This window comes from Cavia porcellus, unplaced genomic scaffold, assembly GCF_034190915.1.
Source record: "Cavia porcellus strain 051 isolate PalLab524CR breed Dunkin Hartley unplaced genomic scaffold, mCavPor4.1 scaffold_2, whole genome shotgun sequence".
NCBI classification, from domain to species: domain Eukaryota; kingdom Metazoa; phylum Chordata; class Mammalia; order Rodentia; family Caviidae; genus Cavia; species Cavia porcellus.
In genome coordinates this window covers 105254245-105269490 of record NW_026947485.1, presented here as the reverse complement: position 1 = coordinate 105269490, position 15246 = coordinate 105254245, and positions in this window count along the sequence as shown.

The window sequence follows — 15246 nt, the reverse complement described above, 5'->3', positions numbered from 1 at the left end:
ATTAACTAAATTGGCTTAACATTTCTACACCCTGGGATGTAGAAGGCCCATCCTAGGACAATTCACCTGGATGGTATAAAGGAGAAATAAGGAAGGATGGATCTGCTTCTGTTCTTTGGAGGAGCCCTAGTCTTTACCTTCAGCTTGGATGTCATCTTCTGGCTTCCAGCACAGACTCTTCAACCTGTTGTAGACTCTTCAACCTTCCGTCACAGACCCATGAACCTCCAGTATTACTTGAATAGGTCACTGCAGTGAGCTCCAGACCTTGGACTGAATTCTTCAGTCTCCAGTATGCAGACACTCTCTGACTCTTTCTCATCTGGGTCTGTGGGTGACCATCTTAAACCAATCTTGCAGTTTCTTATACATTTGAATATCTTATGTCATATCTCTTATTGGCTGATACAGTCGCCATGGTCATATATGGGGGAGCAAGTGTATAATCAAATTGGTCATCTTATGAAGATGACAGGAACCACATTATGATCTTGAAAATTGGTATAAAAGAGTGGGGAGGGCAGGCATTGATGCTGTCCTTTATCCACAGCTGGACAATCAGGCAGACTTACGGCAGATTTGGAGAGCTGCCATTTCATAAATTTGCCAAGTTGTGACTGAAAGGAAATGGCAGGATCTGAATTGTCACCATTTTGCAAACACATGTTCCTTAAAGAATGAATAGACTTGGCTGATTGGCCTCCAGTTGCTTCCATCAGAGAAAGAGTGGCAGCCAGTCCCAAGAAGCCTCTTGAGGGACAGTCACCACCTACCTGGAGTCCTGCCAGAGGAACTGATCCTACCCAGTTCCAGCTATCACATGTGCATGGGGCAGCAGTAAATACAGTGGACATTATATTGCAGAGAAACCATATGCAAAAGGTGGGGGTCCTGGGGAGTAGAAAGGACTTAACGACAACATCAGTTTTAAAATCAAGGAAAGACCTGTGAGGTCTCAGGACACAAACCTGGGTGCCCACATGCAGATGAAGCAGGGGCTGCAGCTCTTGGAAACCCTTTTGGGGCAGGTGATGCTAATACAAACCACACATTTCTTTGTTCTTTTTTATTTTACAATAAATAGGCTAAAAGAAGATGCCAGATCCAGCTAGTGTGCCTTTGGAGGAATCTTCCCTCTAAGGAGGCCAGTTATCTCCTCTCTGCTCTCCCACTTGGTTCAGGAAGGCCTTGGGATAAAGCTCTGAACTTAAACCCAAGTCAGTTCCTGGGGAGGGAAAGCACCTGGAAGTCCCCAGAACCTCAACATCCATCAGTACAGGCTCATTGAGGACCTGACAACTTAGAGAGAGAAAGCATCCTGTCAGGACACGAGGTTCCCATAGAAAAGAGCTCCTCACCTCTCCCAAACCAACCTTGCCCATGAGCAGTCTGTGTGTAAATCACGGGAAAGGATTGGTCTCCACTAAAGCATCCAGGGCCAGGTGGATTCTGAGAAATCCTTGGAGTGCAGCAGAGACCTTCTCAGAAGGAGAAGCTCTGCCAGCCCTCCTGGGACACATGAACTCCCATCCCAGCTGGCACAACAGGAGCTTATAGGACTGTGGACCGATGGTATGAAACAAAGGAAGACTACTATTTTGAAGATACAGGAAAAGAACCGCAGCAGAAAACTCTTTGACATTTACCATTCCACACGAGAGGCAAAGCTCCCTGCATAAGAAGTATCTTCAAAACATACCAAGAGAGATGAAAAAATGGGGCATGGAAGAATGGAGACAGATCCCTGCAAAGACACCAAGGTGCAGCAGAATTCAGGGCAAGGGAGCAGGAAGAATCTACACCCACAGAATCCAGGCAGGCTTCTCGAGAGCAGCTAGAGATCTGGGGGCAGCTGGAGCCCACTGGGAAAGAAAAGAAGCAGAAACCAGAGCACCAAGCAACAGGAATAATGAGGAAAACATTTCAAGGAACAAAGATTTGGAAAAACACAGAGGACTCCAGTCAGTGGAGCACTAATGACCCTGGAACCGAAATCTGGCAGGCTCAATTTCTCTGAAATGCCATCTTTCAGCTGTATTCATTCAAGAAGCCCAGGCCAGCATGGCTGTACAAGAGTTTTGACATGCATTTGCCTCAAAGTTCTGCAAATATTCCTCCACTTCACATTAAATATATAAATGCATTTATTGTCTTATAAATAATATTTGATATTTAATTTTTAATAAACTGAAATGATCGGCACACTTGTTCATATCAGTATATAAAAATATTACTGGTGATGATAGTTGTAACAATGTAAACATAATGCTACCTATGTGTCTTCAAAAAATTCCTTGAAGATACACTTTGAGCAACTGAAAAATGGAATACACAACATCAAGAGTAAGTGCTAGTGTAAAATGTGGACTCTAGGCAATGGTGTGTCTGCAGAGGTTCACCATGGTGATAGATGAACCACACTTCGGATGCTGAGACCTGGGGAGACTGTGGCCGGGAAGGGAGCAGGGAGAATATGGGAGATTTCTGCGCCTCCCTGTCAATTTGGCTGTGAATCTCAACCCACTTTCAAATAAATACCTTTAAAGATTCAAACTACAAATAAAAAAGCATAGAAATTAACTACTAGAATACCCAGGTCAGGACCTTTAGGCAGCCCCGTCTGCCCTCTGCACATCTGAGATGCGTTTCTCCACACACCCTCCCCTAGAGTTTAGGTGCCTTCTCTCCTGCTTTGGATGACCACATGACTAGGTGCCAGCAGCTCACATGGCCCAGCACTGGTAGCACTTTTTGCATGGTTGGGCCAGCACAAGGCAGTACAGCAGCAGAGGAGTGTACTGAACCAATGATTGTGAAGAATGCTTTGTTGCGTAATATGTAGTCATGTGTCAGGTCATGTGGAGCATTTTATTTTTATTTGTATAGAATAACAAACCATGACCACCAAGCTCCCTGACACCAAGTTTTTCCTTACTTCATCCTCCACCAGGAACATGGTATTTTTCTGCTACCCTAGCTCTAAAAGCAGCACCTGTGGAAGCTGGCAGGCTGGAGCCCCTTAGGAAGAGCCAGGAAAGCCAAGCAGTAGGTGTAGTCTTTTTTTTTTTTTTTTGTCTTTTTCGTTTTTATCGGTACCGGGGATCGAACTCACGACTGCGTGCTTGCAAGGCAGGCGCTTATGCCACTGAGCTAGATCCCCAGCCCCTAGTAGGTGTAGTCTTGACGATGTTTAATTCCTTCATATACTTCCTGGGGTATATTACTTCTCTACGCTACTGATCAAGCTTTGCCTTTATGATCAGAAGATTAAAATTTAATCCATAATGTCAGTGCTGTCTATGTACCACCTGATCTCTGGGTAAAATCATTCCTGAGCACAAAATATTCGGGGAAAAGCTCTGCGGTAGATAGATGGCCAGCACCAGGGAGCCTTGTCTTTTCTTCTAGGTGATATGCTTGCCAACTTTCCCATGGTAAAGAAGTGTTACTTTAAAGCAGAAACCTCCTTAATTTAAAACTTGAAAACACAGAGACATAAGAGGAAGTCCTCCACTAAGGCAGTAAGTGGGACATGGTCTCAGCTGCCCATCAAACGGCAGCGGTCCTCCTGGTGAGGTTTGGGCTAAAAATGAACTTTTAGGTTTGATTTGGAGACAGGATTCTCTTCAGGGGTGAGAGCCCAACTTCACAGGGCAGAAGATGGTGGAGGAAGGGCACAGAGAGGTGCCTGACTGTGCTAGGCAGGCGCCCAGGGGACTGAGGGCCTGAGGAGCTCTTTCTCAAGTAAAAGCCATCAGGTAGAACCTGGAGGCAAGCACTGATGCTGTGCATATTCATGGAAAAGCTCACAGCAACACTAAAGACATTCAAGGAGTAAACATTCAGAGATCAATGGTGGCAGGCACCTGTGTAGTCACCGTGACTCACCTCTTGCCAGGTCAGGTCAAGGCGAGGATGGCACTGGGGGCCACCAGGGACCTGGAGGGGTAAGGGAGAAGACAGATGTGAGGTGAAGCAGTCCAGGCAGACAGGATGCCCTTATGGCAGCTGGTGGAGCTGGTACCTGCATGTTAAGGGCAGAGACAGAGGAAAGCAGTGGTTCTGGCCACTCGGCCACCCACATTCTTAGTTGATCAGGCTGTGTATCATACTTTGTATACCCCCCTGACAAGCTACATAGGATTCTGTCCACAGCATTCATGCATCTAATGGTGGTTTTAAATTGAGGCTGGGATTCTACCTGCCATGGAAAGGCCAAAGCCACAAGGTACCTATGGCCATCTTCCCATACACTGTGCTCCCTAGGGCCCCCACACAGAAGCAACTGCACTCCAAACCCACAGTTTCCCCGCCAATAGTCTCATGAGTCCCCAGAAACCCTCATTATATCTTGATGGAGGGACAGGAACAAAAGCCAAGGATCAAGGAGCGATGGATCAAGGAGAAGACAGAGAAGGAGCTAGGTAGCTACAGCCCACATTAAGAGAGTGGGAGTTCCTCTGCCTCACCAAGGAGAGAATAGCTGCATAAATCACGTGATCCTCCTCTGCACTAGTCCCGAAGTCATTCATTTCCATCTGTGTAGGCTTGCAGTAAGACAGTGATAAGAACCAACATCTGGATATCAATGTGTGCATTTATCTTGGGGTGCTGCAGATGCTTCTAGACATTCTTCACTTGTGCTGAGCTGCCATACTCTGGAAATTTGAGGCCAGAAAGTGCCATTCCCCCACCAGGCCACTACTATGAGCCACCCATGTCCACCCATAGGAGGCCTCATCTGAGGAGTCCCTAGGACAAGACATGGCATTCAGGAGGTGAAACGGGGGTCCTTTAAGGAGTCCAGATCCCAATTCTATCGAGCTCCTACCCCACCAACCTCTAGATACCCCCTGATGCCCAAGTTATGCTCAGAGGCACTTCTAAGAACTTCCTTTTTTCAAAGTAGTCTGTAGTTTTCCACCTTGAGGCTCTGTGACTGGCCACCACTTTCACTGGGGAGCAGGTAACCTGATACACAGGGACACCAGCAGGACTCTTTGGCAGCCAGAATGTGACAGCCACCCAGGGGAGAGGACAAAGGAGTCTAGCTTCTGCTGTTCAGGGGCTCTTGGCATCCTGCCCACATCTCTTCACAGAGGAGGACCTCAGAGAGGAACCTCACTCCAGGATAGGGAGGAAAATCACCTACGGTGTGTCCCTCGGTGACCTTTTCTGGAGTGGACACATGCAGTGTGGTTTCAAGCCAAGCCCCAGGGGTAGTATGGGGATCACACTGTTTTGGGAGCAGTGCAAATTTTTCCTTAAGTACATTTCCCCCAGAGATTTGGGTTTGTTGTGCTTTCCAGACAGGATGGGCACGTGGCAGGGTGACCCTGCCATGACACTCTCAGCCATAACCTTGTTGACTGGGGCTCCAGGCCTCTGATCCAATTCTCTCTGCTAAACATCAGAGTTCTGCTTGTGCTAAATGGGCTTCTTGATTTGATTCTGGGATCATCTGCCAGCCTTGTGCAGAACCCAGAGGCCCCTCCCTGGTCCTGGTAATGAATTTAGCAATTTCTTGTACAAACTCAGGCTTCCCAAGCCAAAGGCTCTATTTTCAGGACCTCTCACTGCTCCTGGGAGCAAGGTGCTAGGCCTCTATCTCTATGTCATGGAGGAGGATGTCAGACTGAACAAGGCTGAGACTGAGGCCACCTATTCTTAGAGCCTGTGCAATGGGTGGTTCTCAAAAGTGGCTCTGAATTCCATCTTCTGTAGCATCTTGAACAAGGAATGAGTTTGAAGTGACAACACACAGGAGAGGGACAGGGCAGGGCAGCAACTAACTGGCCGGTGCAGGCTGTCAGTAAAGCTGGTTGGTGTGGAGTCTCAAGCTGTCTTCTGTGTTAACTTTCTTTCTCCATGAGTGGGGATACAGGACACTTTTCATCTTTGTAAGTCCTTGTTCTGCTTTTAGGCAAAGAGGAAGAGCGGAGCTGTCCTGCACCTATATACCATCTCAGTGTCTTTAGCTCACAGTTGTATTTTGAGGAGTCTTATTCTAATTCAATCCTCATAACCTAATCTTGTAGGTCCCCCTTCTCAGCACCTACAATTACAATGGTGCCTACATTTCAACAAGAACTTTAAAGGACATGCAAATTAGAGCAAGCATTTTGGATATACCTATAGTCATATAGTTCCATATACTGTATATGTGATATGTAGTATATTCATTATAGCCCAGTTCAAAATATTTCCAGCTACCGTTATATATTATTCTTTAACTCATAGGTCATTTATACGTGCCTATTTTGTTTTCCAAAAACAATTTTGTATTTTGTAAAATTTCAATATCTTAAATTATTATTTATAAAATCTTAACTGTGTTTTGGTCTGAAAACATTTTGGATCTGATTCATTGAAATTTGCTAACCAATCTTGGTTTGGAGTTTGCAATTACTTTGCAGTAATTTAATATGCATTTGAAAAGAGGAATGTCCCTCACAGTGCCTAGGCTGCTAAAAACCAGAAAAGTTATCTTTTCTCATTTGTCAATGTAGCCACAAAAATCTACCTAAAACTTTAGCAGCTCACAGTGACTGAAGAGACAATGACTCCGTGTCCCCGATTGGCCCTGCAGGGTGGATGGTCTTGGCTTTAGGGGATCTGGATGTGTCCTTCGCCAACCTTCCGGAGTCTTCAGAGGCTGGTCCTTCTGTGCATGGAGGACCTTATCACTCTCTGCAGGAACCTCCTGTCCTCTGTGTCAGCAATTGCTGGAGACAGGCTTAAGGGACATCATGATTGATGCAAAGGCTTCGGAGTTTACATCTTAGAGCCTGTGCAAACAGCCTTTTCCTGGAAGCTTCCCCAGGCCCTCTACACCGATGCAGTTTCCCTTTCTCAGGGAGTATGGCAGTCCTTGTGGGCCAAGGCCATGGGTGTCAGCTGCTTCATGTTTGCTAGAACAGTAACTTTGCCCAGACTGAGTGGCACCTCCTGCCCTCCTTCTCAGCCTTGGTTAGCAGGGCGGGTCAGAGCTCGGAGCATCCAGCTTGGCAGTGCCTATCTATCACTGTGATTTCAGCCCTTGCCAGCAAAGGGAACAGAGGAGAAGAGGACAGACAAGTAGTCAGGCAGCTCTGGACTGACCTCCCTAAGGAAGGAAATGTTAGTCTCACCTCTGATCTCCTGGAAATAGATGAGGTTCCCAGAGGAGCCCAACCCAGACCTATGGCTCACACTCACAGCACAAACTATGTTCCCGCCCTCATTCCAGAGGCCTACAGGTGTGGCCCAAGCTGTAACTCTAATGGCCATCTCTTAGGTTTTGTGGTTCCAGCCAGGCCTAAGCTGGTAGGACCTTCTAGCCACTATTTTAATGTGGATACTGGCCAGATGGATATTCGTTAGGGTCCCAAACTAGACACAGGGTGGTTGTAGCCTTGTACCACAAGGCTTCCTAGAAGCTAGGCCTGTCTCTGCTCTCCCCCTAACCTGAAGGCAAAGGCTATTTGCTGGAAACAAGACCATCTGGAATAACATTTCTTTGCTGCATCCCAAATGGGGCTTCTGGAACCTTCTAGGCTCACAGATGCACTCTAGGGAAAATACTCTCCTTAGACATGTGCCTCACCAAGATGTTCAGTGACTCAGTAACCACGGGCCCTGCAGGCTTAGGGCCACCCAGTATTTCACACTGTTTTGCTCAAAGCATCTATGATATGAGGTCTGGAATCAAATTCTTATGAAGAGTCCTCCTCTTTGTCCTTAAGCCTCTGCAATATGCTAGGACACAGTTGGGGATGTGAAATGGCCCCTCGAAGGTTCTCAGGCACAGACTTGAGTTGGGAGGCAGAGTCTACCAAACCATCCTAGCTCATCTGAGCAACAGCGTGCTGAGGAACCAAGGTTAGAGAATCCCCAGGAAAGGTGAAAATGACAGAAGTCTGGGCAGGGTGAATTTGGCAGCCACAGGGAAGACAAAAAAAGCACAGATGTCCTCTGTGGGGTAGAGTTACTCCAAGGAGGCTGAACCCATGGGCCCTGATAGAACAGCATTCAGGGGACTTCTCTGAACCCCAGGACTGCTGCAAAGGTTGACCATTTCCCCTGCCAAAGACCCCTACCTTTAAAAACACATACATGCATGCATGTATACACACATACACACACACACACATGCACACACAAACATACACAAGCACTCCCTGAAGACATCTTTCCTGGATAGAGATGCACAGGCAGGGTCAAGTCTGAGTCACACGGACAAAGGGGAAAGACCTGCCCTGGGGACTGTGGGACCAGTAAGGTGAACAGGAAGCAGAGAGGACTTGAGGACTGAAGGCAAGGATACTGCAGCAACAGGGGCAGGACAAGGAATGGAGGGAACTGGAAGCCATAGGGACCCGAAAACAGCCCAGTGGGATCTGCTTTCAGAAGCTTGGGATGGTCATGTGGGTAAGTTAGAGACAAAAGCCTCCCTAGCAATGGAAAGCAAAAGGTCAGAAGAAGACTGGCAATGTGAAAACCAAGGTGCCATGGAAACTGGAGACCTCCTCTGGGGCTGGGGTTCTGGTTCCTCCACCTACTATCACCTGCTGCCTCTGTCTAAGTGAACGCACCCACACGTCTGTCTATACATTCATGACGTGTCACTCCTAAGTAATGTAGAACCAGGAACCTTCTTATACAACACTTAGTATTCACCATTGATACCTGATGCTATTCAATGTATCTTTCATGCACAAATGTCCTGATTGCCCAATAATGTCCTCCATAACTGCTGATTCAAGAACTGATCCAGGATCCTGGGAATCCAGGTGAAAGAGTAACATCCCCTTCCACAGCAGCTCTTCTCATGGGGGAAAGAAGCTCTGCAAAAGAGCCCTCATGTGCAGCAGCTAATAAAGCCCCTGCAGGAAGCCAGGCCAGACCCTCTTCAGCATCTCACTCAGCCATTCTGCCCAACCATATGGCAATATGATGACCTTATCTTCAGGCACTGAAGACTAGGATGGTATCCAGGGGCTGTGGGCAAGGGACAGAGCCCACCACACAGCAGAGAAGCCTGTTCCATGGGGACCATTTTGGTGATGGCCTCCGGCTGAAAGGTGCCTGTTTCTTCTACAAACTGACAGAAACCTTCCTAAGGGGGCCAAGTATGGTAGTAAGGACGTGCTGGCACTGCCAGCTCCTAAAAAGGCTGTTGAAGACCCCGAGAGACCCCGAGTCCCCTGGGTGCTTCTATGACCATCGCCTCTGCTCTGTGCATGAAGGGTAGGGGCTGGACTTGTCCTTGGGTGACAGGAGGGAGTTGACAGTCCCAACCTTTCCAGCCAACAGGACCTGAGTGGCTGCTCTGACTAATGTCAGGCCAGAGCCCTGGCTCTTGGAACACATTGCTAGCAGGGTGGTTGACAGACGCAAAGGTTGTTGCTGATTAATCCTTCTCCAGTGAAATGCCACAGGACCGTCAGATGCACTGCTCCTCGGTCTGCAGCTGTAAATGGCTTATTGATCACCAGCAGGAGCTTACAGGTATCTAAAGATCACAGTGCTTTCTCAAAGGGCCAGACCATAGCAATAGTGCACAGTTGTGATGGGGGGATTCCAGCATCCCAGCCTGCATGCAGGAGACCAAAAAAGGAGTGCCCTAGGTCTGACTTGGGAATGTGTGTACCATACATTCACATGCCCATACCTGCACATGTGCCCACACTTTTGCTTATGTATATGCTTACTTGTGTGTGTACAAAACCATATGTGAACACACCCAAAATAAAAGCCACCTGGGACCTATAAAAAGATTCTCCATAAAAAATAGAGACTGTAGCAACAAAGATAAAAATGAAAATCGTATTTTAAAATATTCTCTAACAGAATTTTTAAAAAATCCTTTAAAAATCAAGAATAAATGGACTCAGGAAAAAAAGATAAATTAGAGGTCAAATAAGATTCTATAAAAGGAGAGAAACTGTCTACAATCAAAAAAGAATAAAAAGTTGGTGAATAGAAAAAAGGAAAGATATAGATAGACTGAAAGTAAGGTAGAGGAATAAAAATTTGCACCAAAAAAGAGAAAATTTTCACTAACATAATAAAAGTTTATTCTATTTTCCAGTATTGGCAACTGAGACATAATAGCAGATAAAGACATAAAGATGGTGCTTGTCTTGAAGTTAAAAGAATTCACACTGGGTCTTAAAATAAATATAACATGGAATTGGCATAAATAATTGTGTTTGGTTAAACAATTTTACAATTAAATATAAAAAACAGTTCTTGGTGTTTTTTGTGGGTTTTTTGTGGGTTTTTTTGGTACCAGGGATCGAACTCAGGACCTTGCACTTGCCAGGCAGGTGTTTAGATCGCTGAGTTAAACCTCCTAAAAAGCAGTTCTTAAAAATAAGACAGTTATATAAATTATAAGTAAAATAGTGCACAATGCTCTTAATTATGTGTTTCTCGAGGAAAGGGGATAAGGTATTTTCCAAGCCTGTTTCAAAAAAAAAAAAAAAATCCTTGAAAACTTTAAGAGAAAAGTAACTAAGGAGTGAACTGAAAGGGCTTCCACACATTAGGCCAAGTCAATATGGTTTTATGAGTAGATCATTTCAAATTTTTAAGGAAAACATAAGCTCCAATGTGTCTAAGTGAATTTTATGAGTCTAGTATAATCCTGCTACTAAACACTGACAAAGATAGCATTACAAACAAATTCTGATATAGTCTCAATAGTGAATTTAGATATAAGAAATCTAGCAAATTCTTGGCAAATTAAATCCACTCTCTATTTTTAGTTAACAATACATCAAAGAGACTGAGTGACAGAGTACTCACCTACAGAGTACGAGGCCTTGGGTTCACTCCCCAGAACCTCCTTCCCCAAAACACAAGCAATACATCAGGGCACTGGATTTATCCCTTAAAGGTAAATGATGAATTAATACTATCAAATCTAGATAAGTGTAGTGGCACATATCTGTAATCTCCAGCACCCAGGAAGCTGAGACAGGAGGATATAGACCACCCTGTGCTACATAGTGAGTTCAAGGTCAGCCTGAATCACATAACAAGACCCTGTCTTAATAAACAAACAAGCAAGCAAATATACAAACCAGATGTGGTGGCTCACACTTGTAATTCCAGCAGTCGGGAGGCTGAAGCAGGAAGATCGCCACAAATTCAAGGCCAGCCTGGGCTACACAGGGAGACCCTGTCTAAAAATGAAAAAAAAAAAAAAAAAAAAAAACTAACAATCGTAAAAATGAGAAACTGATAATTTGATTATCAGTAGATATTACAAAAACCATTTTATAATATTTGATATCCACTTACCTTCATTTTAATAAAAGTCATAGTTAATTTTAAAAGCCTGGATGTTTAGCAAGGTTTATAATGAAACGCTGTCATTTGTTGCCTAACCCTTCCTACTTTAAGAAACCTCCCATTCTCCAGAGGCCATCACTTTCTGCTGTTTTTAGCAATGTTTTTGGGGACTCACCTATACATTTCTGAATAACATCCTTATCTTGACCTCCTCTCATCTATCAGCTTTATGTTATTGGAAGACGAAAGTTATGCTTTCTAATATCGCCTCCACCACTTCACAGATGTACACACTTCTTCCTAGCTTTTATGGGGTATGTCACAATGTTTTTTGGTAAGTCAAATCATTGTTTGTGTTAATTAGATTAAGAAGATTTCATCTGGTTCTGGGTATGGAGTATAGTTGGATTATTTTTTCTTTTTTATATAACTTTTTATTTCCCTGGCGCTCACAACAACCTTGTTCTTCATTGGTTTGGTTTTGCACTTGTGGTTTGCAGAGCTTCTTGAACTCATGAGTGAATGTCTTTCGTTAGTTCTCTTTACACATTGTTTCTGTCCTGTTCGCTCCCTCTTATCTTTCTGAATCTTTTTTTTTTTTTTTTTTTGATACCAGGAATCGAACCCACGACCTTGTGCTTTCCAGGAAGGTGCCTTATGGCACTGAATTAAATCCCCAGCCTCATCTTTCTGATTCTTTAAATATAAGCCCATTAGTACTTTTGAGCATGCTCATATTTCTCCTGCATGCTCGCCCCCATCTTTCCCCTTGGTGCTTCTGTTTGGGTATTATCTATTAACCTATTTTCTAGTTCACCCACCTTATGTTCTGCTATTTTCAACTACAGTTTAAACCACTGAGTTGTCAATTTCAAATACTGAGCATTATAGTTATAGAACATCAATTTAATTTTATAAAAATTTAAATCACATAGCTTATTTATTTTTAATTTTTGATTTTTGAGAGATGTAGCTTTTTGAGACATCTCAACTCTCCTGTATTAGCTTCCCAAGTACCAAAAACATAGGCACGTGCAACCACACCTGACTTAAATTACTATATATAATTTTAGAGATTTTAGTTCTTTTGCTTAAACTTTCCATCTTTTGGTTTACCCATTTTTCCTCAGTGTTCTACAACATAGTCATGGTGCTTGTTTTAAGAATCCTGTGTGGTAACTCTAACTGGCTCATTGTTGGGTCTGCCGCTCCTGCCCGTTTTCATGATTGGTTTCCCCTCCTCCCTGTGTCTAGTTGTTCACTGTTTAATGTTGTGTGTGAAAAAACCACTGAGATTCAAATGACACTGACTGCCACTGTTGCCCCTTCCCTCCCTGGTGAGGGCTTGTCATGCCAGTGCCATCCAGGGGGGACCCAGACAAGGCAACCTGCAGCATCAGTGGAGCCGCTCACCGTTGTCTTCCTACCCAGTGTGGCCCGTGCTGGGCTGCACAGCTCTCTTGGAAGGGAGGGGTACTCATTCTGTTCTGTCTTTGCAGCTTCCACCACTCTGGGGTCCCTTCAAGATCAAATCACTCTACCTTTTCTGGCTTTTCCGGGAAATGGTGACCTGCTCTGGCCCACTGCATCCTGCCTGGACGTGGGAAGGTGGTGTCCTTGGTTGCCTTCACCTCTGAGTCACCATCACACAGCAGCTTCAGAAAGGGTGCATTGTCAGTGCTTCCCGCGCCTGCTGATAACATCACCGGGCAAAGAATTCGCATTAAAATTGTTAACACCTCAGAGCCCCTTGCTATCTGAAAAAAGTCTCCTTACTTCCCATTATCTGTCCTTTATTTTGCTCTACTTATATTTTGGGCTTCCACTATAAGGAAACCACATGATATTTAAACTCATATGTCTGATTTATTTCACTTAATACAGTGCCCTCAAGATGCATCCATTTTCCTACAGATGCCTCAAGTTTATCTTTATTTATGGCAAAGTAGTCCTCCATTGTGTATAAACACCACATTTTATCTGTCCACTCATCAGCTGATGTTCATATAGGCTGTGTCCCGAATTTAGCTATTATAAATCATGCTGTTACAAACATGGGTATGGATGTATCACTGTGATATGATGTTTTTAATTCTTTCAAGGAGATTCCTAAAAGGACATAACTGGGTCACACGGAATTCCCGTTTTTAGTTTTTTGAGGAATCTCCATACTAATCTCCACAGCGAGTATACTAGTTTACGTTCCCACCAACAGCATAGAGGGTTTCCTTTTTCCCCCACAGCTTTGCCAGAATTTGCTTTATTTGATGTCTTGATGATAGCCATTTTTTCTGGAGATGATGCTGTCTCAGTGTTTTAATTTTTCTCTGTCTTTGTGCTGTCAGATCTTATCTTAGTCAGTTTCCCAGTGCTGGACCAAAATATGCAACACCTACAGCCTGAAGGAGGAGAGAGCTATTTTGGCTCACAGTTCCAGTTTGTGGTTGACTGGCTCTGAGGCAGAAACGGGATGCAGAGGGCCATGGCAGAGGACAAAGTGCTCACTTCGTGGCAGCTGGGTAGCAGAGAGTGAAGGAAGGAACCAGGGAGGAAAATACACCCTTCCAGGTCAAGCCCCTGTCCCAGGACCCACCTCCAGCTGTCACACACTTCCTCACAGCAAGGCAGCCGTAACTGTCCCATGACCTGATCACTTTTCACAGTCATGAGAATTTAGGATCACCTTTTATATCTAAGCCACAATGCCCTCCACATCCTGATCCTGTTCCAACCTGGCTGGAACCTGCCTGTTTTGTCCTTACAAGAGGAGTGCTGGTTACTGCTCTAGCCTGTTTACAGCTGTGCTGTTCATTTCCCTGCCAGGGATCAAGTGCTGTGGTGGTAGTGACAGGGGCTTTGTCGATCCTTAATTCTTCTGTACATGCTGAGTAGACTGACCTGGCCATGGGAGTTCTAAATGGCAAATATGTCTGGGATAATAATGAATGCTCACCATAGCTCTTTTTTGTTTTGTTTGCTTGTTTTATGATACTCAAAACTTAACCAGGGGCCTTTGCACTGAGTCTCTAAGTCACTGAATTTTCCAGTCTGTGTCCAAACTTGCAGTCCTTCTGATTCCACCTCCCAGGTGCTAGGACTGCAGGTGGGCACCAGCATTCCGTCCTTAGCTCTGGACTTTTTTTTTTTTTTTTTTTTTGAGACAGGGTCCTACTCTGTAGTTCAGGCTGGCCTTGAATTATATAGCCTAGGCTGGCCTCAAACTCACAGAAATCCTCCTGCCTCAGACTCCCAAATATGGGGACTACAAGCGTGTAGCATCATGTCCAGTTGATCTGGAATTTTACACGAAGTTGATTTCTTCTATTTCAAAAATTTTCAACAATGATGAATCAATTTATCATTAAATAAATCAGAAAACATTATTGTAAGGGAAAAACTTTAAAAGTACATTCAGTCTTCAGGGACTGGGATTTAGCTCAGCGGCATAAGTACCTGCCTTGCAGGATGTGCAGTCGTGAGTTCGATCCCCGGTACCAATAAAAACGAAAAAGACAAAAAAAGTACATTCAGTTTTCATCTGAGCAAACGCCTAGTGAAGGAAGGAACCAGAGCTCAATATGATGTAGACTTTGGATCCCTGGACCTGCTAATCCTGGGCAGGGATCAGGCCTAGGGCTAGCTCTGGCCTTGGACATGGAACAGGGCCTGGCCTGACAACACCTAGCCAAGAGGTCATAAATAACTCTTGCCTAGGAGTGTCTGATGGCTCAAAGCAAGGGCCCGGCTGTCTGACACTTCCTGGGGCTGTTGTGGTTTGGAGAGATTCCCCAGCCGCCCCAGTCACAACTTCACCACTGACCAAGAGGCAGGAGAAGACCAGGCAAGGGATATAGTGAGGGTGAGCAGGTCCAGACAGACCTTTGTCACCCAGAGCTCCCTTCTTTCCCGCTCTCCTTTCATGTCAGACATGTGAAGGGATAGAGCCTGCTTCACTTGTGTGGTATG